This window comes from Carcharhinus amblyrhynchos, chromosome 27, assembly GCF_965287045.1.
Source record: "Carcharhinus amblyrhynchos chromosome 27, sCarAmb.v2.hapA, whole genome shotgun sequence".
Classification (NCBI taxonomy): Eukaryota; Metazoa; Chordata; class Chondrichthyes; order Carcharhiniformes; family Carcharhinidae; genus Carcharhinus; species Carcharhinus amblyrhynchos.
Genome location: NC_137350.1, coordinates 22,873,976 through 22,898,352, shown reverse-complemented (window position 1 = coordinate 22,898,352; position 24,377 = coordinate 22,873,976). Strand labels below are relative to the sequence as shown.

The 24,377-nt window shown below is 43.1% G+C and overlaps 2 pseudogenes; both read right to left on the bottom strand.

The window, feature by feature from the left end:
• Positions 1–2,888: 2,888 nt before the first annotated feature.
• Positions 2,889–3,956, bottom strand: LOC145359014 (galactoside alpha-(1,2)-fucosyltransferase 2-like; annotated as a pseudogene).
• Positions 3,957–18,605: 14,649 nt separating this feature from the next.
• Positions 18,606–20,405, bottom strand: LOC145359013 (galactoside alpha-(1,2)-fucosyltransferase 2-like; annotated as a pseudogene).
• Positions 20,406–24,377: the final 3,972 nt, after the last annotated feature.

Genomic DNA, 24,377 nt, shown 5'->3' with positions numbered 1-24,377 from the left:
TCATCTCCAGTATCAGCCTCGTGAACCTCCTCTGCACTCCCTCCAAGGCCAATATACCCTTCCGCAAGTGCGGTGACCAAAACTGCACACAGTACTCCAGCTGCGGCCTCACCAGTACCCTGTACAGTTGAAGCAAGACCTCCCTGCTTTTATATTCTATCCCCCTCGCTATAAAGGCCAACATTCCATTCGCCTTCTTGATCACCTGCTGCACCTACAGACTGGGTTTTTGCGACTTGTGCACAAGGACCCCCAGGTCCCTCTGCACTGTAGCATGCTTTTTGCCTTTTAAATAATAATCCCTCCTACTATTATTTCTGCCAAAGTGGATAACCTCACACTTGCTAACATTATACTCCATCTGCCAGGTCCTCGCCCACTCGCTCAGCCTATCCAGATCTCTCTGCAGACTTTCCACACCCTCCATGTAACTTGCTTTTCCACTCATCTTCACGTCATCAGCAAATTTCTTTACCCTACACTCAGCCCCCTCCTCCAGATCATCTATATAAATGGTAAATAGTTGAGGCCCCAGCACCAATCCTTGCGGCACTCCACTAGTCACCAACCACCAATCAGAATAGCACCCATTGATACCAACTCTCTGCTTCCTATTAGACACCCAATCCTCTATCCACGCTAAATTTAGCACGGCCAATGCACCTAACCAGCATGCCTTTTGTGAGAGGACAGCAGAGCACCCAGACGAAAGCCACGCAGTCATGGAAGGATATGCAAATTTCGCACGGGCAGTGACCCTAGCTAGGAACCAAACCCGGGTCCCTGGCTCTGTGAGGCAGCAGTGCTAACCACTGTGCCATTGTGCCGCCCAATTAGTCCAGATGGAAGACTGGTAAATCTATTCTGCACTCCCTCCAAGTCTTTAAAAGATGAGATGCGCAGAACTCAACACGGTGCTCCAAGTGTGATCTAACAAGGGCTTAGTGCAGCTCTAGCATGACTTTAAACCCATTGTATGCTAGTTAATTTTTAATTTCAGGTCAGTGATGCATTAACAGCAAGCATTCTATTCAAATTAATAATCTGTTTTTCCTGTTTCCCACCCAGATGACAAAGTTGAAGTGAACTGTTGCAAGTTTGTAAGATTTGGATACCTCAGGATACAATCAGGCAGGTGATGGCGCAGTGGTATTATCATTAGTCCAGTAATTCAGAGATCCAGGACAAGATCTGGGAATCCAGGTTTAAATCCCACCATGGCAGATAGTGAACTTTGAATTCTATAAATTTGGACTTAAAAGTTTATTGATGAAACCATTGTTAATTGTAATAAAAACCCATCTGGTCCACCAATGTCTTTTAGGGAAGGAAATCTTCCATCTTTACCTGGTCTGGCCTACACGTGAATCCAGAGGCACAGCAATGTTGTTGACTCTCAAATGCCCTCCAAGGGCAACTGGGGGTGGGCAATAAATGCTGGCCCAGCCAACAATGCCAGTATCCAGTAAACGGATTTTAAAAATCAGAAATGTTAATAAACATTATAAAAACAGAAAATGTAACAGGTTTAGTGACATTTTCTGTTTGAATGTCAGATTTCCAGCATCTGCATTATTTTGTTTCCATATTAACAGATATTTGATCACAAATGTTCTTTCTCTATTAAAGGGCATGGAAAACATTCTGGATTATCCAATGTCGTACGCCCTGCCATTGAGTGTGGTGACTTGGGCGCTCAGCCCAATCTATCATTCATAGCAGCGGGACTGGAGAATCAGAGAATCATAGAATCCCTATAGTGCAGAAAGATGCCATTTAGCCCATCGAGATTACACTGACAACAATCCCATCCAGGCTATATCCCTGTAACCTCATGTATTTACCCTGCTAGTCCCTCTGACACTAAAGGGTAATTTAGCACAATCAATCAACTTAACACGCACATCTTTGGACTGTGGGAGGAAACCGGAGCACCCGGAGGAAACCCACGCAGACACAAGGAGAATGTGCAGTCACCTGAAGCAGGAATTGAACTTGTGTCTTCGGCGCTGTGAGGCAGCAGTGGCAACCACTGTGCCACTGTGCCAACCCCAGCCACGGATGTGGTCAGAGAATTCCGTCCATTGCCTTGTTGGTAATCTTGGTGAGAAAATTACGTTTGGCAGCCTCACATCCTTACACATAACAGAAATAGAATAATGACTGCGATTCTCCAATAAAAATACAAAGTGCTGCCACCAGTGGGAACATTAGTCAGTTTCCCGTTGGCCCAATATTGGGCCAATTGGCAGTGCGAATCAGATGCTATTCAACAGCATTTAAAAATTCTTTGGAAAGCGGAAGGTTTCATGCTGGGCTTGAGGGGGGTATGGCAGTGATTTTGACAAAACTAATACGTTAAAAAATCAATATAACTTCCAGCCTCTCTCTCACACGTATCTTGACACCCATAGAGCAGGATTTTCCAGCTGCTTTCGTCCCAAAACCTGAAAATCCCACCTGAGGTCAACAGACCATTGCATGATTCCACACACCATCCCCACCTACACCCCCCCCCCACCTGCTACAATTCCTGTGGTGGGTGGGATGAGAAAGATCTCCCCAAGCTGTTTTTATACATTTTGGGGAATTATGGGGAAAGTGATGGGGGATTTCCTACCTGATTATCAGCCCATTGAACTGTGTTGAACGCAGTTTCCGTAGCCAAAAAGTCCTGACATTAACTTGTAGCCAGAGCTTCTAGTCAAGTGGTAGGGGTGCTACAACAAGCTTTCCTCAATCATAACTTCCAGTGGACATTTTGGACACTTCGATTTCACAAATCAGCATACATTACTCTCCAGAAGCTCACTCTGGTACTTTCAAGATTGGAAAAGTAATTTAACACAAACTGAGCTTTGAAGACTGTAGGACATATAGCCAATGAGCTAATTTGAAGTTTTTTTGGGTAGAAGAGGTGAGAGGTCAGCAGGAATTCCAATCCACTCAGGTAAGAAAGCCGCTTCATACTTAAATATCTTTAGAAATGGTGATTCTGGCAAAGTGAAGTTTGTGAGGTAAATTGTCTCCCCACCTGCCAGGTAACCAGCCCAAAAACCAAATGTCCCTACTGTCATTATAGTGTGGTTACAATGAGCAAGGATAGCAATGTCATTGGCCGGACTGGATAGCTTTGGATCATCTGAAAAGAAAACATCTCCTTTGGAATTATCAATGTTCTGTTTACTCCAATCCATCCCGTTACTCGTCACTGCAAAGACAACGTTTTTATATTTATTTCGGGAGTAAGCCATTGCTGTGTCTAAATATTTCTTATCAGCTATGACTCCTTTCCACATATCTGGCATGACATGTACGTAATCTCCCCTTCGAACATGCACACCGACCTATGTCACAATCTTTCACTCCCCTCCAATGTGTCTAAGCAATGCATTGGCCTGGTCTTTGATGGAGGCATGAAAGGTGAACTCGCGAGAATTTCTTCTCGAATGTGATGGTAAAAGATCCAGGAACATGGGTATTCTGAGAACATAACATAATCTCCTGGGATACTGCAGTACTGATCCTCCATCCAGTCATTGAGGCCATAACCCTTCCAATGAATTTTATTTCTCACTTCATCATAGAGGGTTGGAAGGGTAATTTTAAAGATTGGGGACAGATAATTGGCCATGGCAGGCAAGATGTACGCTTGGTGCCCATTCAATTTTGCCAATGTGTACAATGTTGCATACTCCCCCATTTGGTTGCCAAGACGGCCAATCGAGTTCATTGACCAAATTCCTTTTGGAGGAGGCGTCACACTTTCAGAGTCATTCTGTATTTTTCATTGCAGTTCATGGTTACGTTTTTAATAAACTGAAAGTATTTGCTGGTCACACCATATCTTAACTGAATTCTGAAGACTATGGCAACAAATATTATTGAACAGAAAAAGAAGGGCAACACCAGCAATCTCTTGCTTCGCCAGCACAGACTTTGCTTAACTGGACCATCTCTGCAGCTTCTTCATGTTGCTGTTCTGTGATTCTGATTTCCTCAATTCAGGCAGATTTTCGGAAAGTATAAATATAAATTCATGGGACAGGTGAGTACTGAAAATTTAACATCATGACTGGCATCACATTTAGAACTATTTTTGTTTATTAGTGCCACAAGTAGGCATACATTAACACTGCAATGAAGTCACTGTGAAAATCCCCTAGTCGCCACACTCCAGCAACTGTTTGGCTACACTGAGGGAGAATTTAGCATGGCCAATGCACCTTTCGGTCTGTGGCAGGAAACCGGAGCACCCAGAGGAAACCCAGACACAGAGAGAAAGTACATTCACCGCACAGACAGGTACCCAAGCTGGGAATTGAACCCAGCTCTCTGGCACTGTGAGGCAGCAATGCTAATCACTGTGCCACTGTGCTACTTTATTGATATGTTTAACATGTGACATGGACTGAATCGCACAGCATTGCACAGTTCCAGATTTGGTGAGTTGGTAACAGGGACATTCTACAGTAGAGGAGAACTTTATTTCATTCTCCATGAGGAGGGAAGAGCAGGGTGAAAGGACATGTGAGCTCACCAGAATGGCAGGTTTTTCGATGGATGTGACTTTGATACTGCCATGACGAGAGCTACCAGCCTGTTGACATGTGGTTGCTGAGCGACAACTCCAAGAACTGAATGCCCACCATCTTGACACTACCCACAAAGCTTTGTCTTGCAACAGTCTGCAATACCCACCAATATAAACAGAACAGCACGGTGGCACAGTGGTTAGAAATGCAGCCTCACAGCACCAAGGACCTGAGTTTGATTCTGTCTTCTGGTCACTGTCTGTATGGAGTTTGTACATTCCCCCTGTGGGTTTTCTCCAGTTTCTCCTCACAGTCCCAAGATGTACAGATTAGGTTGAATGGCCATGCTAAATTGTCCCTTAGTGCCCCAAGGTGCATAGGTTAGGGGAATTATGTGTGGTTACAGGGAGAGGGCCTGAATGGGGTTGCTGTTGGTGCAGGCTTGACAGGCCAATTGGCCTCCTTCTGCACTGTAGGAATTCTGTTATTCTATGAAAAAGCAATAATTGCACAAAGATGGGTGCAGGCCAGAAGTTTGGATAGAATATAAACAAAGACCAAAGAATAGTTAAAATATTAATGAGAGAAATATGAGAGAACGAGTATGAGAGAAAGAAGGCTAGAAATATAGTGGCAGGTGGTAAAAGTTTCTGTAGCTGTTCCAAAAAGAAAGGAGTTAACAAAATGAGCATTGGTCTTGGATTGGACAGAGAGTAGCCACAAATGAGTATATCATAGTGGGATCTAATGGTTGGTGTGCCACAGAGATCAGTGCTGGAGCCTTAGTATTTTACAATTTATATAAATGACTCATATGAAGGGACTGATGGTATTGTTACTCAATTTGCTGATGACACAACAAAAGGTAGGAAAGTAAGTTTTGAAGAGGATACAGTGAGACTCCAGAGGGAAATAGAAAAGTTGTGTGTGGGCAAAGTTTCAGCAAATATAGTACACTGTGAACAAATGTGAAGTTGTCCCGTTTGGTAGGAATAATGAAAAATAAGCTTTTTATCTAAATGATGAGAGATTGCAGAGCTCCGAGATACGGAGGGATCTGGATGTCCTAGTGTATGAATTGTAAATGGTTAGTATGCAGATAAAACAAGTAATTCGGAAAGCTAATAGAGCATTTCATTTATTGCAAGAGGAATTGAATACAAAAGTACGGCGTGGTATGTTTCAATGATACAGGGCATTGGTAGGGATGCCTCAGCTTGTATATGCTGGAGTTTAGCAGAGTTGAGAGGGGGTCTTGAATGAAACATAAACATTCCTGTCATAGTTTGATAGGGTGGTTGAGGAAAGGAACTCTCCTCTTGGTGGAGAATCTAGTGCAGGAGGTGACTGCTTAAAAATAAGGGTGGATTCTCTGACCTTGCCCTTGGTTTGGGCTGTCAGGTCCTGCTGCAATGAATGGAGATTTGGAAATGATTATTGAAGGATGTTAAAGATTTTTCCTGCCACTGAAAACAGGCTGGATCTTTCTTAAATCAAGTCAAAATACTGACTCTGGTAGTCTCAGCCAGGGTTTGGGAAATGCCTGGGTTTGTGAAGGGAAAATGGTCAGAGCTCCCCATCAGTAATGTTGAAATGTGTGAATATCAGGTGAGCACAGGATGTGATTCAGCTGTAATACTTTCCATTGTAAACCTCCCACACTCTAATTATCAGTGACGGGGATACTGGAAGACATCCAGCTGTCAGTTTCCCATTTCTTTCAACTAATACCAACTAATAATGACAGAGCAAGTAACATAAACACACAATTTTTGGCAATAATTTCTTTTTGTTAAATTAGAAATACACAAATTTTTCACAAATTAAGAACAATATAATAGCCCTTATGTAAACAGTAAAACTCTGCCGACTTCATTAATAAACCAATTAAATTTTCTTCAACTCCAATACATAACACATGAATCGACCTGAAGTATTGAGTTACTGCAGTAATATTGCAGTTTAAACAGTGATCAGTCAATAGATACTGCAAACAAATGAAACAACTGATTAGGTTAATCACAAGAGTAACCTTACCATTGAGTTGGATTTTCTATTCACTTTGAAGACTTATGCAATCGCTTAGCAAGTATGGCATGATATTACTTATCATTAATTTATCTTTAATATTTTCATGGGATGTGGGCATTCCAGGCAAGGCCAGCATTTATTGACTATCCCTAACCACCCTTGAAAAGGTGGTAACGACCTGCAGTCTAGAACTAATGCAGTCAGCATGCTTGGTTTCATCGATCAGGACATTGAATACAGGAGTTGGGACGTCTTGTTGAAGTTGTACAAGACATTGGTAAGGCCGCACTTGGAATACTCTGTGCAGTTCTGGTCACCCTATTACAGAAAGGATATTATTAAACTAGGAAGAGTCCAGAAAAGATTTACTAGGATGCTATCGGGATTTGATGGTTTGGGTTATAAGGAGAGGCTGGATAGACTGGAACTTTTTTTTCTGGAACGTAAGAGGCTGAGATAGTCAATATCTTTTCCCAAAAGTAGGGGAGTCTATAACTAGAGAGCAGAGGTTTAAGGTGAGAGGGGAGAGATACAAAAGTGTCCAGAGGGGCAATTTTTTCACAGAGTGTGGAGAGTGTCTGGAACAAGCTGCCAAAGGTAGTAGTAGAGGTGAGTATAATTTTGCCTTTTAAAAAGCATTTAGATCGTTACATGGCTAAGATGGGTATAAAGGGATATGGGCCAAATGCGGGCAATTGGGATTAGCTTAGAGGTTTAAAACAAAAGTATGGACAAGTTGGGCTGAAGAGCCTGTTTCCATGCTGTAAACCTCTATGACTGTATGACTCTAATGCAGTCAATGTGGTGTACATACACCAACAGTGTCATTAGGTAGGGTGTTCCCATATTTTTAAACAATGAAATTGAAGGAATGACTATACATTTCAAAATCAGGATGGCAAGTGGTTTGGAGAGGAACTTCTAGGCAGTGGTGCTCGAAAGTATCTGCTGCCGTTGTTCTTCCAGATGGTTGTGGTCGTGGACTTGGAAGGTACATCCCATCTAAGGAACCTTGGTAAGCCGCTGTACTTTGTAGATGGTACACACTGCTGCCATTCTGTGTTGGTTTGTGGATGTGGTGTTAACCAAGCAGGTTGCATTGCCCTGGATGGTATCAAGCTTTTTGGGTGTTGTTGGAGCTGTACTCATTCAGACAAATACCGAGTATTCCATCACACTCCTGACTTGTGCCTTGTAGATGAAACACAGGCTTTGGGGAGTCAGGATGTGAGTTATTTGCCATTGAATCCCCAGCTTCTAACCCACTTTTGTAGCCACAGTATTTATATGGCTGCTCCTTTTCAGTTTTTGGTCAATAGTAAACCCCAAGAGGTTGAAAGGGTATAATGCTATATATTCACACATATTATGACTCATCATTCGCACAATGAAAAAGTTTGACCAATTTACTTTATTTAGAGAAAGCTGCAATCAAAATACTGTTCATAATTTGTTTCAGGCATGAGACATGAATACAAAAAAGAACCTAACTAAACATTAGGATACCGTCAGATCAAAAATCCCCAAGGTTTATTATGAAATCAAACTAGACATCAACAACTTTCAATTTTGGCATTAATGCGAGGATAGGATGTTTCATTCCAGGCATAATTGCACTGATGTACTGGGGAAGTTCTATCAAAAGAACCTTTAGCACAGTTTAACTACAACAAATGAATTAGCTTAACTTTTAACAATTGAGCAATACTTACACATGACAAGGTACAAGTTTTAACTGCTAACCAATTGCTATGGGTTCCAATTCAAGCAATAATCCTCTTATAGACTTAAGCCCTCTCTTTAAAATTAGTTAGCAAAACTTAAACTTTTGCTCAGGTTACCAGCCCGGAAGCCCTCAGAGACAGACAAAGAGATAGAGAGATAGAGACTACATTCTTCTGGCAGCCCAGGTGTCAACTGCTCATATTTTAAAATGAAACAGAGAACACATTCCTGAAAGCCTATCTCCTCCCATTAAGCACATGAGCCTGTGGCCAGAATTCTCCAGTCAATCATGCAACGAGATTCTCCTATCCTCCAAGCAGTGCATCCCCTGCTGTGGGTATCCTGCCAGCATGAGGTGAAGTCAATGGGACTTCCCATCAATAGTGGCAAGACCAGAGAATCCCACCATTTGCAAACAGTGCATCACCTCCCACCTGCAGAAAACACACAGCTGGGACACTGGAGAAGTTTCCCCTGTCTCTGTCAATCAACCTAATCAAAACACTATTCTGAAACCCCAGGGGGGAACCCAAGTAAACACTATACAGCAAATTCTTCACTGTTTGAAGCAGGCAAAAACAATTCATAAGAAGCTGTAAGGTAATATAAAATTAACATGTATGTTAAACGAAGTAACCAGTTCTTAAATAAAACTTCTGTTTTTAAAATTATTTTAAAACTGTAAATTATTTTCCGTCAATGATGAGGTAACTCATTGATTTAGACAAAGAAACTGGCCACAAATGTTTTTGTTTGACAGACATCTAATTGAGAAACTAAGTAACTTGGCTTTTCTTGAATCTTGGGTATTTTTAATACATTGAAGAAATAAATTGGGCTAAATCTTCCCAAATAATGGCAGTGTTGTTTCCAGCAAGAAAACTTCCAGATCTTCTCTCCAGATCTTGCGAAACTCTGGTACAAAAAAAAATCAAGAGGATGCATTTCATGCCATTGGGGGTGGGCTGGGGCCTCAACTCACCAGCAAGACTCAACTGCACTGAGATTGGGGCAACCCTCCCACCTTCAGTCCACCACAGAGGAATCAGAGGCTCCCCTCCCCTCCTTTAATCAGAATCGGCATTTCTCTACCCTCCCCTTCCAATCATCAGCCTCTTCCGCAACTCCTACTACGGTCAGAGCCAGCTTCCACATCCATCCCACCACACTCTGTTCCCCTCCTGCGGCCCCCCTCCCCCGCTTTCAATTAGCCACCGCTGGCATCCCTAGCCCCTCCATCTACTCTAGACCACTACCACATCAAAATTAATCCCCCCTCCCCCATGAAGGACCATGCCAACCTGACATTGTCAACCTGTGCCAAGGAGCAGTGCCAGAGGGCACCAGCGAGGGACAGGATGGACCTAAATTTGCAAACTCACCAGCAAGAACTGTAACTTTCAAATCATGACCCCCCCACCAGCATTTGCACGGACAGCGTGCATGGGCTCAAGATCACCTCCATTATTTATAACCTGATTGGTTATCAATTAATCACTAATTGATAACCAGTTTCATCCGAGCGGTTCAGTGAAATGCATAGACATTTTGCAGCTCAGAAATCTGAACTTAAAAGTTATCAATGTGAAAATTTTGAAGGTTTTGGGTGCCCAACTTAAATGAACCCTATGATGGGGTGGCTCGGTGGCACAGTAGTTAACATTGTTGCCTCACAGTGCAAGGGACCTGGGTTCAATTCTTGGCTTGGGTTACTGTCTGTGTGGAGTCTGCATGTTCTCCCTGTGTTTGCATGGATTTCCTCCAGGTGCTCCAGTTTCCTCCCACAGTCCGAAAGACATGCTAGTTAGGTGAATTGGGCATGCTAAATTCTCCCTCAGTGTACCCGAACAGGCGCCGGAGTGTGGTGACTAGGGGATTTTCACAGTACCTTCATTGCAGTGTTAATGTATGCCTACTTGTGACACTAATAAATAAATTTTAATTTTATGAGAGAGGTCCATGCAATTGGCCATCAGGAAGCAATGTTGCTCAAGCTGCTGTCTGATAATTTTGGGACTGGTTTATGTTCAGACAGCTGATCTTGGGACACAGTGTAACAGTCTAGCCCTTATTAAAACCTGTTGGGTAAGGATGGACAGAACATAACACTGTCCCAACATCTTCATTAAATTCTCATTCCGTAGACACAAAATAAAATTCAAAGGGAGATGGCTTGTGGAACAGGAAAAACAACAGCAAAACACTGAAACATCATCCATGCTGGGAATAAAATAGGAAATAGATGACTTTTTAAAAAATATGGTAATAAACTGAAAAGGAAATGGTTTCTCCTTTTTATTAACTCCTGAACTACAGGGGAGAGAGCTATAATGTACGGTACGTTTGCAAATGTCTTTTTATCTTCTGCTACCACTTTGTGTCAACATCGCAGATCAAAATTCATACTCTGTACACATTTCTGAACAGAGAGGCCCTTCGGCCAATCTTGTCTGTACTAGCCAACAAGCACCTATCTATTCTGATCCCATTTTCCAGCACTTGGTCCGTAGTCTTGTACGCTATGGCATTTCAAGTGCTCATCTAAATGCTTCTTAAATGTTGTGAGGGTTCCCATCTCTGACGCTCTTTCAGGAGCAGCATTCCGAAAGCTTGTGGTGTTTACTATCAACTAAACCTGTTGGGCTTTAACCTGGTGTTTTGAGACTTCTTACTGTGTTTACCCCAGTCCAACGCCGGCATCTCCACATCACTCTTTCAGACAGTCAGTGAGATCCAGATTCCCAGCCACCCTCGGGGTGAAAATGTTTTTCCTCAAATGGTGACTAGGGGATTTTCACAGTAACTTCATTGCAGTGTTAATGTAAGCCTACTTGTGACACTAAAATAAATAAACTTCAAACTATTCTGGGGAGTCGATGGCCTAGTGGTATTCTCACTAGATTATTAATCCAGGAACTCAGCTAATGTTTTGGGGATCTGGGTTCGAATCCCACCATGGCAGATGGTGAAACTTGAATTTAAAAAAACCCTGGAATTAAGAATCTACTGATGACCATGAAACTATTGTCGGAAAACCCAATGGTTCACTAATGTCTTTCAGGGAAGGAAATAAGAACATAAGAACATAAGAAATAGGAGCAGGAGTAGGCCATCTAGCCCTTCGAGCCTGCTCCGCCATTCAATAAGATCATGGCTGATCTGTCGTGGCTCAGTTCCAGTTCCCCATAACCCTTAATCCCCTCTCTTATCAAAAACCCATCAACCCGCGTCTTAAAAATATTTAGCAAGGCAGCCTCCACCACTTCAACGGGCAGAGAATTCCAGAGATTCACCACCCTTTGAGTGAAGAAGTTCCTCCTCAACTCCGTTCTAAACCGCCCCCCCCCCCTTTATCTTGAGGCTGTGCCCTCTAGTCCTACTGTCCTTTCTGAGCAGGAAGAGTCTCTCCACCTCTATCCTATCCATCCCATTCAACATCTTATATGTCTTAATGAGATCTCCCCTCATTCTTCTAAACTCTAATGAGTACAAGCCTAGTTTATTCAGCCTCTCCTCATAGCTCAACCCCCTCAACTCCGGTATCAGCCTAGTAAACCTCCTCTGCACTCCCTCCAAGGCCAAAATATCTTTGCGCAGGTGCGGCGCCCAAAACTGCACACAGTACTCCAGCTGCGGCCTCACCAATGCCCTATACAGCTGCAGCAAGACCTCCCTACTTTTATATTAGCCCATATGTGACTCCTGAGCCATAGATGTGTGGTTGATCCTTAACTGCCCTCTGAAATGACCTAGTAAGCCACTCAATTCAAGGGCAATTAGGGAAGGGCAGTAAATGCTGCCCAGCCAGTGATGCCCATGTCTCAAGAATGAGTAAATATTGGGACTCATGACTGACCTCGAGTGGCGCAATTTTATGCACTTCCAGGTTGATGCCCAAGCAAAAAGTTCTGACCAATGATCTCCTGACAACATGAAGCATAAGAACATGAATTATGGAAAGAATAATTGGCAGAAGTATTATTAAAACCCAGATGATAATTACTATAAGAATGATTACTAAATTTTCTCCATCTGCGGGCATGCATTCCACTCGCTGGTGTCAACTAGAAACCATCACAAGGCACAAATAGTAGATCTGCTTGTTTTCCTGCCAGTTTTCACTTTAAAGAAGAGATTTGTCTAGTAATGGAAAAGTATACCTTAAAGGATTAAATTCTAGACAGTGTAAAAATGTGTTTGTCTCTCATTTGGAATTAATCAATTTCTGAAAGGATTTTGCCTGAAGCCCAAACAATTTCAATTTTAATCACACAATTATTTCAATAATTCTTCACGTGTCCTTCAGTTGCTTTCCAAGGTGACATGAAGCCAGGAAATCGGAGATCCATTGTCCTGCCCAGTTCCAGAGGAACAAACAATGGCTATGAGCAAGATTGTAAATATTTCATGCATCAGTGACTGAGCAAACTATTCAGCTAAAGTCAGATGGTGAGTGATAACTAGATGCATTTTACACTTTAAAACAAAGATAAAAAGAAACATAAGACAAAGATGCCTCTGCTCCATCCACATTTTCCCACACTGTTGCCATAGCTCTTTTAACAAAGCATATTCATTTTGCATCCCATCCAGAACCATGAGATCAATGATATCACAAATTTAATTAAGCGTTGGCAAAGCTTCTGAAACTAAACTGCCAAAAGAAAATACATAATCGGCAATGACACAAATCAATTGCTTATTTCAGGCAGGATATGAAAGTGGCACTAAGGAACAGCATGGTGGCACAGTGGTTAGCACTGCTACCTTGTAGCGCCAGGGACCCTGGTGCAATTCTGAACTCGGGTGATGGACTGTGTGGAGTTTGTACATTCCCTCATATTTTCGTGTGTTTCCTCCGGATGCTCCAGTTTTGCACCACACTCCAAAGGTGCCTCGGTTTGCACACAGTAAATTTATGATCAGATGAGATGGCATAGCTTTCTCAAGTTTATGTTGAAATTGATTTCTCCCATCATTAAGCGCACAGGAACTGGTATTTTCTGATGTTGTACTCTGTCCGCGCTTGTTACTTCCCCAAAGAAGCCCGATAACTTAGCTAAACATTATTTCCCTTCCACAAAACCATGTTGACTCTGCCTGATTACATTGAGTTTTACCAAATGTCTCGGGGTTCTAACATTTTACTCATGAATGATATCGGGGGCGATTTTCCCAGTTGGGAGACATAAGCAGAGGCCGGGTAATGGCTTTTTGCTGGGCACCACTGCTGGATTTCAGGTGTAATCAGCTCTGTGCCAGAAATCAGCTAAAATCTGCAGTCCCATTCGCCTGTCTTGCCAGCGAGAATGGAGAATTTAGGGTTCAGCCAAATCTCCATTCACAGCAGTGGGACTGGAGAATCCCAGCAGTGGGCAAGGTTAGTCGATTCTGGTCAAGATGTATCCCCAGATTTTATTGTGAACAAGTTCTATGTTGCATTAAAGAGCAGCACGGTGGCATGCTGGTTAGCACTGCTACCTCATAGCACCAGGAATCCACGTTCAATTCCAGCTGTACAACTGCAGCACTTTGGGTGTTCTGAGATAAAGGCCAGCAATTTATTCAACCTGTAAATTAATTCAAAATTTGGCTCACGATCCATCTCCTTGACAGAAAAACTTTTACTACTCCCAAGCTACTAAATTTTGCAGACAGGGGGTGGGATTCTACGGCCACGCTTGCCCCAAAACTGGAGAATCCCACCCAAAGTCAATGGGCCTTTGTATGTTCTGCCCCCCCCCCACCCCCACCCGCTATGATTCCCCTGGGGGGCGGGATGGGAGAAATCCCCCCAGGGTCTTGGCAAGGACATTGGCATCATGCACGTGTCTAGTTGGCCTGTCCAAAGGAGCAGCCTAACATTGGGGACAGTGGGAATGCAATAGGCTCTGAGAGGATAACTCAGAGAGGGTAACTAACTGGCCTCATTTCACTGCTCATCAAAAAACTTGATCTAAGGTGGTGTACATTAATCAAGCCAAGGGTTTCTAGTCAACAGACGAATCGAATGTATAAACGGAAATAATGTTTCTGTAAAATCGGTTCTGCATGTTTTTATTGTGACCCACCCAATGGCCAACCCAAGAAGCAGACTGATACACGTTTGGGAACAAAATATTCTCTCATGTTGAGAGCTCTTACAGTACACAATATTTGTTGCCTCAATATTGGCTGCTGGTAAGAGAATTTGAGAAAAGTAATTATTTCAACCTGTGAGGATTGTAATGTGGTTTCCCAAATTTCACTTTTCACTAAAGCACATGCCAAACATTCCTGTTAAACTGCAGCCTGTCACTATTCATAACCTCTGTGACATAATCCTCCTGAATTCATCGAGGAGTTAGTTCTTCTCAAGTTAATCCAGAATTGTGACAGTGCCGTACACGCCGACATGAATATTTGTAGATTTAAATAAACTTTATTAACATCCATTAATATTCATTTGGAGATTTATTTATTTATAGGAAATTATTTCCACAGAACATCTGCCAGTAGTTTAAAACATTACCAATAATTCATGAATTAAGTTGCACGTAAATCTGAATTTCACACTCCAGCCTGGATCATTACAACCAGTTCATTCAATAATTTTCATGGAACATTACTTAAATAAAGCCTCTGCTCATTTATAGAAACTGGAAGTAAACAGTTTAACATTATTAAGCAATCAGCAATTGAGCGTAAAGGCTGTACAAACCCAATGTGCAGGTTTTGAAACGTGAGTGACTTTTTGCCAGGACTAATTCAAATAAAAATGTTACCATCATCTAATAACAACTATGGATCAATGTCTCATGTTTCCTCTTCAGTTGTTTGTGAGGTAGAATCTTTACTTGTATGAGTGTCATCACCTGGGGCAGAAATGAATATTGTTTCTTGTGTTTTTTTTGTACATGAATTCTTGCCATACCTGGAAAAGCTATTTGATAAGTCAATTTGAAAATGGCCATTCAGATCGAATTGACAGAAAAGTCATGGGCTCGCCAGATCTTCAATGGGCCTTGTGTGTTCTACTCCTTGTAACATCTGATCGCAGAATCATCCGAGTTTCTCTTCTCAGTGCTAAGACAAATATATGACTAATGTATGCATGATATTGTTAAATCACAGCAGTGTTCTGGATCAACATTCATCTTTGAAAATATCATTACATTTTCTATACCAATTTTTTGGAGAAAAAAATAGTCATCCGCCCATTTAAGGAACAGCCCAAATTTTAATTCTATGTAGTTCCATAATAAGAACAAGACAGAATGCTTAGTCCTTTGAGCTTCTCCACCATCCATTGAGACCTGATTGGTGAACTAATTCATACACTCCGCAAAGCCTCGGCAAAGCAGCCAGCATAATTAAGGACACCATGCACCCCAAACATTCTGTCATCCACCTTCTTCCTTTGGGAAAAAGAAACAAAAGTCTGAGGCCACATACCAATCGACTCAAGAACAGCTTCTTCCCTGCTGCTGTCAGACTTTTCAATGGGCTTATCTTTGCATTAAGTTGACCTTTCTCTACACCCTAGCTATGACTGTAACACTACATTCTACGCTCTCTTGTTTCCTTCTCTATGAATGGTATGTTTTTTTCTGCATGCAAGAAATAATACTTTTCACTTTATGTTAATACATGTGTCAATAATAAATCAAACCAAATCAAATTGCCCCAATTCCGGAGTGGCTGAGGCGCTAAAATTCTGACCCATAAACCTGACTTCATCCCATATTCCTTTGCTTAATAGAAATCCATCAAATTCTGATTTGAAATAAAAGTAAATACAGCAACAACTACCATTCGCATAAAAGATGTCAAAAACCATACCATTCTTTACACGGAGAGGCTTTACCTGACTTCACTCCTGAAACACCTCAGCTGGAATTCTCTGGCTCTTCACACCAGCAGGTTCTAGAGATTTCTGCCACTGGGGAATGGCTGGCCACCATTTTGTGAAAGATTGCGTGGAAAATCCTGTCCTTGATGCTAATTTGGTGGACGGCACGGTGGCACAGTGGTTAGCACTGCTGCCTCACAGAGCCAGGGACTCAGATTCAATTCCTGGCTTGGGACTGTCTGTGCAGAGTCTGCACATTCTCCCTGTGTCAGCGTGGGTTTCCTTCAGGTGCTCGTTTCCCCCCACAGTCTAAAGATGAGCAGGTTAAGTGGATTGACCATGCTAAATTGCCCCTTAGTATCAGGGAGATTAGTTAGGGTAAATGCATGGGGTTATGGGGTAATTGGGATGGGGCCTGGATGGGATTGTGGTCAGTGCAGACTCGATGGGCTGAATAGCCTCCTTCTACACTGTAGGATTCTGTGGTGTTATGATAATATTTACCATCAGTTACCAGGCCCTGGATTCCTCAAACAGCAGAAATGGTTTTTTGCAGAACCCAATCAGTTCTTTGTAATATCCTGAACACGTCAGTCAAATCAACACCTAATCTTCTAATTTCAATGGTTCAGTGTCCCCTTGTCATTTAACACTTGTGGATCCAGATAGCATTTCAGGAAATCTAAACTGCACAGCCCCAAATTTAATATACCCTTCATAAGACCCCAAACTCAATTCTTCAAGTGTGGTCAGACTAAGACTTTGGTAAATATTGCATGGCTTCCAGCCTCTTGTATTCTAGTTTTCTAGCTATTACGGCCAATGACAGATCTGAAGGCCAATATTCCATTCAGTTTAATAATCCACCTGTCAGTTCTCCACCCAAGGGTTGGAAGAGAAGGCTGTAGTCTTCAGATAATACACAATCAGAAAGGTTCATAAAAATTATAAAAACAGAAAATGCTGGTCATCGTAGATTTGGTGTCATTTTCAGTTTTATCAAATCCCTACAGTGCAGAAGAAGGCCCTTCAGCCCACTGAGTCCACACAGACTCTTCCTGAAAGAGTACATTACCCAGGCCCTTTCTCCCACTCTATTCTCATAACCCCATATATGTACTATGGCTAATCCCCCTAATGACACACCTTGGGACACTCAAGGGCAATTAAACATGGCCAATTCACTTAATATGTCCATCTTTGGATTGTGGGAGGAAACTGGAGCACTGAGAGGAAACCCACACAGTCACCCAGGACTGGAATTGAACCTGGGACCCTGGCACTATGAGGCAGCAATGCTAACCACTGTGCCATCATGCCATTTTGAGATAACCCCCAACAATGTTCATTGTGGAATCACTGATTGATCTCCTTGTGGGGCTCATTGAGTATGAGTTCCCCTGGTAACAGGCAGTGGCCTGTCAAGCTAGAACTCATTACCTGAGCCTTTTATAAGGCAGGCCCAGGACTGGGCCTGCTGAACTGTAGTCCCAGGCAGGGACTAGTGTATGTACACCAAGGTAGTGGTTTACTTTGCATTCTGTAATAAAAGATATTCTTTTCTAGTCGGGCTTCCTGAGTCATAATGGGTCTTAATTTCAGTTATCCAGTATCTGCAGTATTTTACTTCTATATTAATAAATATTGAGGTCATTAGATTATTCCTATATTAAAGAGCAGAGGGAACCACATTGGGCAATTCTGGAGTATTGTTTTGTTGATAATAATGGTGAGATAATTAGGCTTAGCAGCCTCACATTCATACATGTAACAAAAATAAATTAATGAAGTCATCAAAACAAAGAAAATGGAAGTAGGAGCAGGCCATTCGGCCCTTCAAGCCTGGTCTGCCATTCATTTTGATTATGGTTGACCATCCAGCCTGTTCCTGCTTTCCCCCCATGTCCTTTCACTCCTGTAGCCCCAAGTGCAATATTGAACACTTTCTTGACACCAAACATTTTTAATTCTAACATTTTATAAACCTGCATAGAAAGTTTTTGTTCTGTTTCTTTTGACTGGCGATTCTCATAAAGTTTGAAGTTTATTTATTAGTGTCACAAGTAGGCTTACATTAACACTGCAAAGAAGTTACTGTGAAAATCCCTAGTCACCACACTCCGGCGCCTCTTCCGGTACACAGAGGGAGAATTTAGCATGGCCAATGCATCTAACTTGCACATCTTTGGACTGTGGGAGCAGACCGGAACACCTGGAGGAAACCCACGCAGACATAGGGAGAACATGCAAACACCACACAGACTGTGACTCAAGCTGGGAACTGAACCCAGGTCCCTGGTGCTGTGAGGCAGCAGTGCTAACCATGCTGCTCCATAATTTAACTTCCAGTGGATACTCTGGACACTTGATTTTTGAAATTAGCCTTGGTTACGCTCCAGAAACTGGACTTTGAAAGATTAGTCAAAAAGAAACTATGTAAATTTAATGAGCTTTGAAAACTATAGGATTATGTAGCTCTTGAGCTAATTTGAAGTTTGTTTGGGTAGAAGAGGTGAGAGGTCAGCAGGAATTCCAATCCACTCAGGTAAGAAAGCTGTTTCGTACTTAAATACCTTTAGAAATGGTGATTCTGGCAAAGTAAAGTTTGTGAGGTAAATTGTCTCCCCACCTGCCAGGTAACCAGCCCAAAAACCAAATGTCCCTATTGTCATTATAGTGTGGTTACAATGAGCAAGGATAGCAATGTCATTGGCCGGACTGGATAGCTTTGGATCGTCTGAAAAGAAAACATCTCCTTTGGAATTATCTATGTTCTCCTTACTCCAATCCATCCCGTTACTCGTCACTGCAAAGACAACGTTTTTATATTTATTTCGGAAGTAAGCCATTGCTGTGTCTAAGTATTTCTTATCAGCTATGACTCCTTTCCATATATCTGGCATGACATGTACGTAATCTCCCCTTCGAACATGCACACCGACATATGTCACATTCTTTTGCTCCCCTCCAATGCGTCTAAGGAATGCATTGGCCTGGTCTTTGATGAAGTCATGAAAGGTGAACTCGTGGAGAATTTCTTCTCGGATGTGATGGTAAAAGGTCCAGGAACACAGGTATCCTGAGAGCATAACATAATCTCCTGGGATACTGCGGTACTGATCCTCCATCCAGTCATTGAGACCATAATTCTTCCAATGAATTCTATGTCTCACAGTATCATGGAGGGTTGGAAGGGTAATTTTGAAGATTGGGGACAGATAATTGGCCATGGCAGGTAAGATGTACGCTTGGCGCCCATTCAATTTTGCCAATGCGTACAATGTTGCGTACTCCCCCATCTGGTTGCCAAGTCGTCCAATCGAGTTCATTGACCAAAATCCCTTCGAAGAAGTCTTCACCCTTTCAGAATCTTTTGCTATTTCACATTGCTGCAATGGCATGGTTATATTTTCAAACAACTGAAGATGTCTGGCTGTTATGATAGCATATCTTATCTGAAATCTGCGGAATATGACAACAAATAATATTGAGCAGAGCCATAGTGAAAAAAGAAGCAGCTTTTTCTTCCTTGGCCAAACGCAGAGTCTGTTAAAATGAATCATCCCTGCAGACTCTTCATTTCGTGATTGACTTCCTCAATTCAGCTAGGGTTCCTGAAAGCCCAGAAATATTTTGTTACTATAAAAACAAATCTTCAAAATTTGTTGCTGGATTATTTCTTTTTACACAGCTACTCATGAGAAACAGTAAGGAGTCTCATGAGGTTTTAGTCCAGCAAGTTTATTTGATATCACAAGCTTTCAGAGCGCTTCTCCTTCATTAGGTGAGTGGGTGCTGTGCTAACCAGGTAAGTCCCACTTACTCCACTCCACTCCAGTCACCTGATGAAGTGGCAGAGCTCTGAGAACTCATGATACCAAATAAACCTGTTGGACTTTAACCTGGTGTTGTGAGACTTCTTACTGTGCCCATCCCAGTCCAATGCTGACATTTCAATGCTGGGGGGGCGGTTTAGAACGGAGTTGAGGAAGAACTTCTTCACTCAAAGGGTGGTGAATCTCTGGAATTCTCTGCCCGTTGAAGTGGTGGAGGCTACCTCGCTAAATATATTTAAGACGCGGGTAGATAGGTTTTTGGTAGGCAAGGGAATTAAGGGTTATGGGGAGAAAGCGGGAAAGTGGAACTGAGCCACGTCAGATCAGCCATGATCTTATTGAATGACGGGGCAGGCTCGAAGGGCTAGATGGCCTCCTCCTGCTCCTATTTCTTATGTTCTTATGTTCTCATTTCCACATCACTCTTGAGAAATGCATAGGACTCATTATTGATGAAACAGAGGGCAAAAGTAACTTAGTATTTTTTTGTTCATTTGCGGGACATGGGCGTCGCTGGCTGGGCCAGTGTTTATTGCCCATCCCTAGTTGCCCTCGATCTCAGTGGCGCGCTAGGCCATTTCACAGGACAGTTGAGAGACAGTCGCATTGCTGTGGCTCTGAACTCACATGTAGGCCAGATCGGGTAAGGATGGCAGATTTTGTTCCCTAAAGGACATTAGTGAACCAGATGGGTTTTTCCAAAAATCGACAATGGTTTCATGGTCATCATCCTTAATTCCAGGTATTTTCATTGAATTCAAATTCCACCAACTGCTGCGGCGAGATTTGAACTCAGGCCCTCAGAAAGTTAGTTGAGTTTCTGGATTAATAGCCTCACGATTACACCACTAGACCATCGCCTCCCATAAAAGATACAAGGGCAAGTAGACAGATGAGATATAAATATTTAACATCATGCTAGTTATCACATGAAAACTTGGGGAGAACCACTTTGTCGATATGTTTAGCAAGTGACGTGACCTGAACCTTGCACAGTTCCAGATTTGATAGCTCTGGTAACAGGGATTTTCTACAGGACGACAGATAGGAATTTATCCTCTTCTCTCCAGGATGAAAGGGTGTGTGAGCTCATCAGAATAGTGCATATCCTGACACTGCACACATGTTGACGATAATGGTCTTCCTACGCTCACTGGACTGATCCTGCCACAGCGGCAGCTACCAGTCTGTTGATGTGCAGTTGGTGAGTAATCAGACCAAAAAAATTCATTTTGGCAAATTCATTTTGACAAAATTCATGATGGCAGGATAGTGGATATATCCAGGAACAGCATGGTGGCACAGTTGGCACTGCTGCCTCACAATGCCAGGGACCCGGGTTCAATTCCTAGTTTGGGTCACTGTCTGTGTGGAGTCTGTACATTCTCCCTGTGTCTGCATGGATTTTCTCCAGGTGCTCCAATTTCCTCCCACAGTCCAAAAAACGGGCTTGTTAAGTGCATTGATCACGCTAAATTCTCTCTTAATATACCCAAACAGGTGCCAGAGTATGGCAACAGGGGGAGTTTCACAGTAGCTTCATTGCTGTGTTAGTGTAAGGCAAATTGTGACTCTAATAAATAAACTTAAAGTGTAAACTAGAGAGGGATGACTTAAGTTCAGGAAATCTGAATGTAGAAGTAACTTTCCAGTGTTAACGTCAGCCTACTTTTGACACCAATAAATAAATTTAAATGTTTAATTCTGGCCTCGGGTGACTGTATGGAGTTTATACATTCTCCCTGAGCCTGTGTGGGTTTCCTCCAGGTGCTCCAGTTTCCTCCCACAGTCTAAAGATGTGCGAGTTCGGTTGATTGACCGTGTTAAATTGTCCTTAATGTCAGGGAGACTAGCAGGGTAAGAAAGTAGGGTTACCGGAATAGGGCCGGGATAGGGTTGCTATTGGTGCAGGCTTAAAGGTCCGAATGGCCCCAGTCTGCATTGTAGGGATTTTATGATTCTATGATGTTTTTCTCTTGCAACATCATGCAATACCCACCATGTTTGGTTTCCAGTCACACCACCAGATGATTGCTCAATGATAGGGGTACCCTCCCCATTCATAATCCATAACCCTTTTCACCCATCCCATCTCAGGTCAGGGGGTCTTAAATGAGAACCATGAGGTTACATACAACACTCTAAAGTACGCCATCATGCTCCTAATGCAGAGATTATCATAGAATCATAGAATCCTACAGTGCAGAAAGAGGCCCTTCACCCCATTGAGTCTGCACTGAACACAATCCCACCCAGGCCCTATCCCCATATCCCTACATATTTTACCCACTAATCCCTTAACCTATGCATCTGCGGACACTAAGGGGCAATTTTTTAACACGGCCAATCAATCCAACCCGCACATCTTTGGACTGTGGGAGGAAGCCGGAGTACCCGGAGGAAACCCATGCAGACTTGAGGAGAATGTGCAAACTCCATACAGACAGTGACCCGAGCCAGGGATCAAACCCAGATCGCTGGAGCTGTGAAGCAGCAATGAAACGACTGTGCTACTGTGCTGCCCGATTATGTTCAGGTGTTTCTGTAGTAAGTGCTATGTCTGCAGCGATGTGGTGCCACTACCTCCTTGGATCTCCAGTCCCTCTTTTGGGCAAAAGAGGAAGGAGATAAAGAAGAAGCGGAAGGAGAACAGGGGAGACCATATTCACTCCACATTCTACTTTGTTCAGGAAGATTAAACAAAACTTTAATGTTGGTCAATGGCCAGGTGGATATGACTGACACGTAGGCAGGTAAAGGGAGCCAGCATGTAATGATGGAAGAACATCAGCCCCTGACTTTGCACAGCAGGTCCAGGATGCTTCTGCCCATTATGGATGAGGAGAAGAACTGCAAAATGGATGAGCAGACAGATGATGGCACCACGGTGAAGGATGCTTTTCACATGGGGGAGTGATGAGAAATGTGATCATGATAAGAACATAAGAACATAAGAAATAGGAGCAGGAGTAGGCCATCTAGCCCCACGAGCCTGCCCCGCCATTCAATAAGATCATGGCTGATCTGTCGTGGCTCAGTTCCACATTCCCGCCCTCTGCCCATAACCCTTAATCCCCTTGCCTATCAAAAACCTATCAACCCGCGTCTTAAAAATATTGAGCGAGGCAGCCTCCACCACTTCAACGGGCAGAGAATTCCAGAGATTCACCACCCTTTGAGTGAAGAAGTTCCTCCTCAACTGCGGTCTAAACCGCGCCCCCCCCCCCCCCCCCCCCCCCCCCTTTATCCTGAGGCTGTGCCCTCTAGTCCTACTGTCCTTTCTGAGCGGGAAGAGCCTCTCCACCTCTATCCTATCCATCCCATTCAACATCTTATATGTCTTAATGAGATCTCCCCTCATTCTTCTAAACTCTAATGAGTACAAGCCTAGTTTATTCAGCCTCTCCTCATAGTTCAACCCCCTCAACTCTGGTATCAGCCTAGTAAACCTCCTCTGCTCTCCCTTCAAGGCCAAGATATCCTTGTGTAAGTGCGGCGACCAAAACTGCACACAGTACTCCAGCTGCGGCCTCACCAATGCCCTATACAGCTGCAGCAAGACCTCCCTACTTTTGTATTCAATCCCCCTCGCTATGAAGGCCAGCATCCCATTCGCCTTCCTGACCACCTGCTGCACCTGCAGGCTGGGTTTTTGCGACTCATGCACAAGGACCCCGAGGTCCCTCTGCACCGTCGCATGTTGCAGTTTTTCGCCACTTAAGTAATAATCCTTCCTACCATTATTCCTACCAAAGTGGACAACTTCACACTTGCCAACATTAAATTCCATTTGCCAGTTCCTGGCCCATTCGCCCAGCCTATCTAGATCCTTCTGCAGACTCTCCACACCCTCCGCACAATTTGCCGTTCCACCAATCTTGGTGTCATCAGCAAATTTTGACACCATACACTCGGTTCCCTCCTCCAGATCATCTATATAAATGGTGAATAGCTGAGGCCCCAGCACCGACCCCTGAGGCACTCCACTAGTCACCAACCGCCAATCCGAATAGCACCCATTGACCCCCACTCTCTGCCTCCTACTTGACAACCAATCCTCTATCCACGCTAACATTCTACCCCCAACTCCATGCCCCCTGACCTTCTGCAATAACCTCTTGTGAGGCACCTTGTCAAACGCCTTCTGAAAATCAAGAAAGACCACATCCATCGGCTCTCCTCTATCCACCGCCCTAGACACATCCTCATAGAACTCCAATAAGTTCGTCAGACACGACTTCCCCTTAACGAAACCGTGCTGCGTCTGCTCTACCAAACAATTCTCCTCAAGATGCCTCTCTATTCTCTCCTTGATCACGGATTCTAACATTTTTCCTACAACAGACGTTAAACTAACCGGCCTATAATTCCCCGCCTTTTGCCTGCCACCCTTCTTAAACAACGGCGTAACATTAGCCG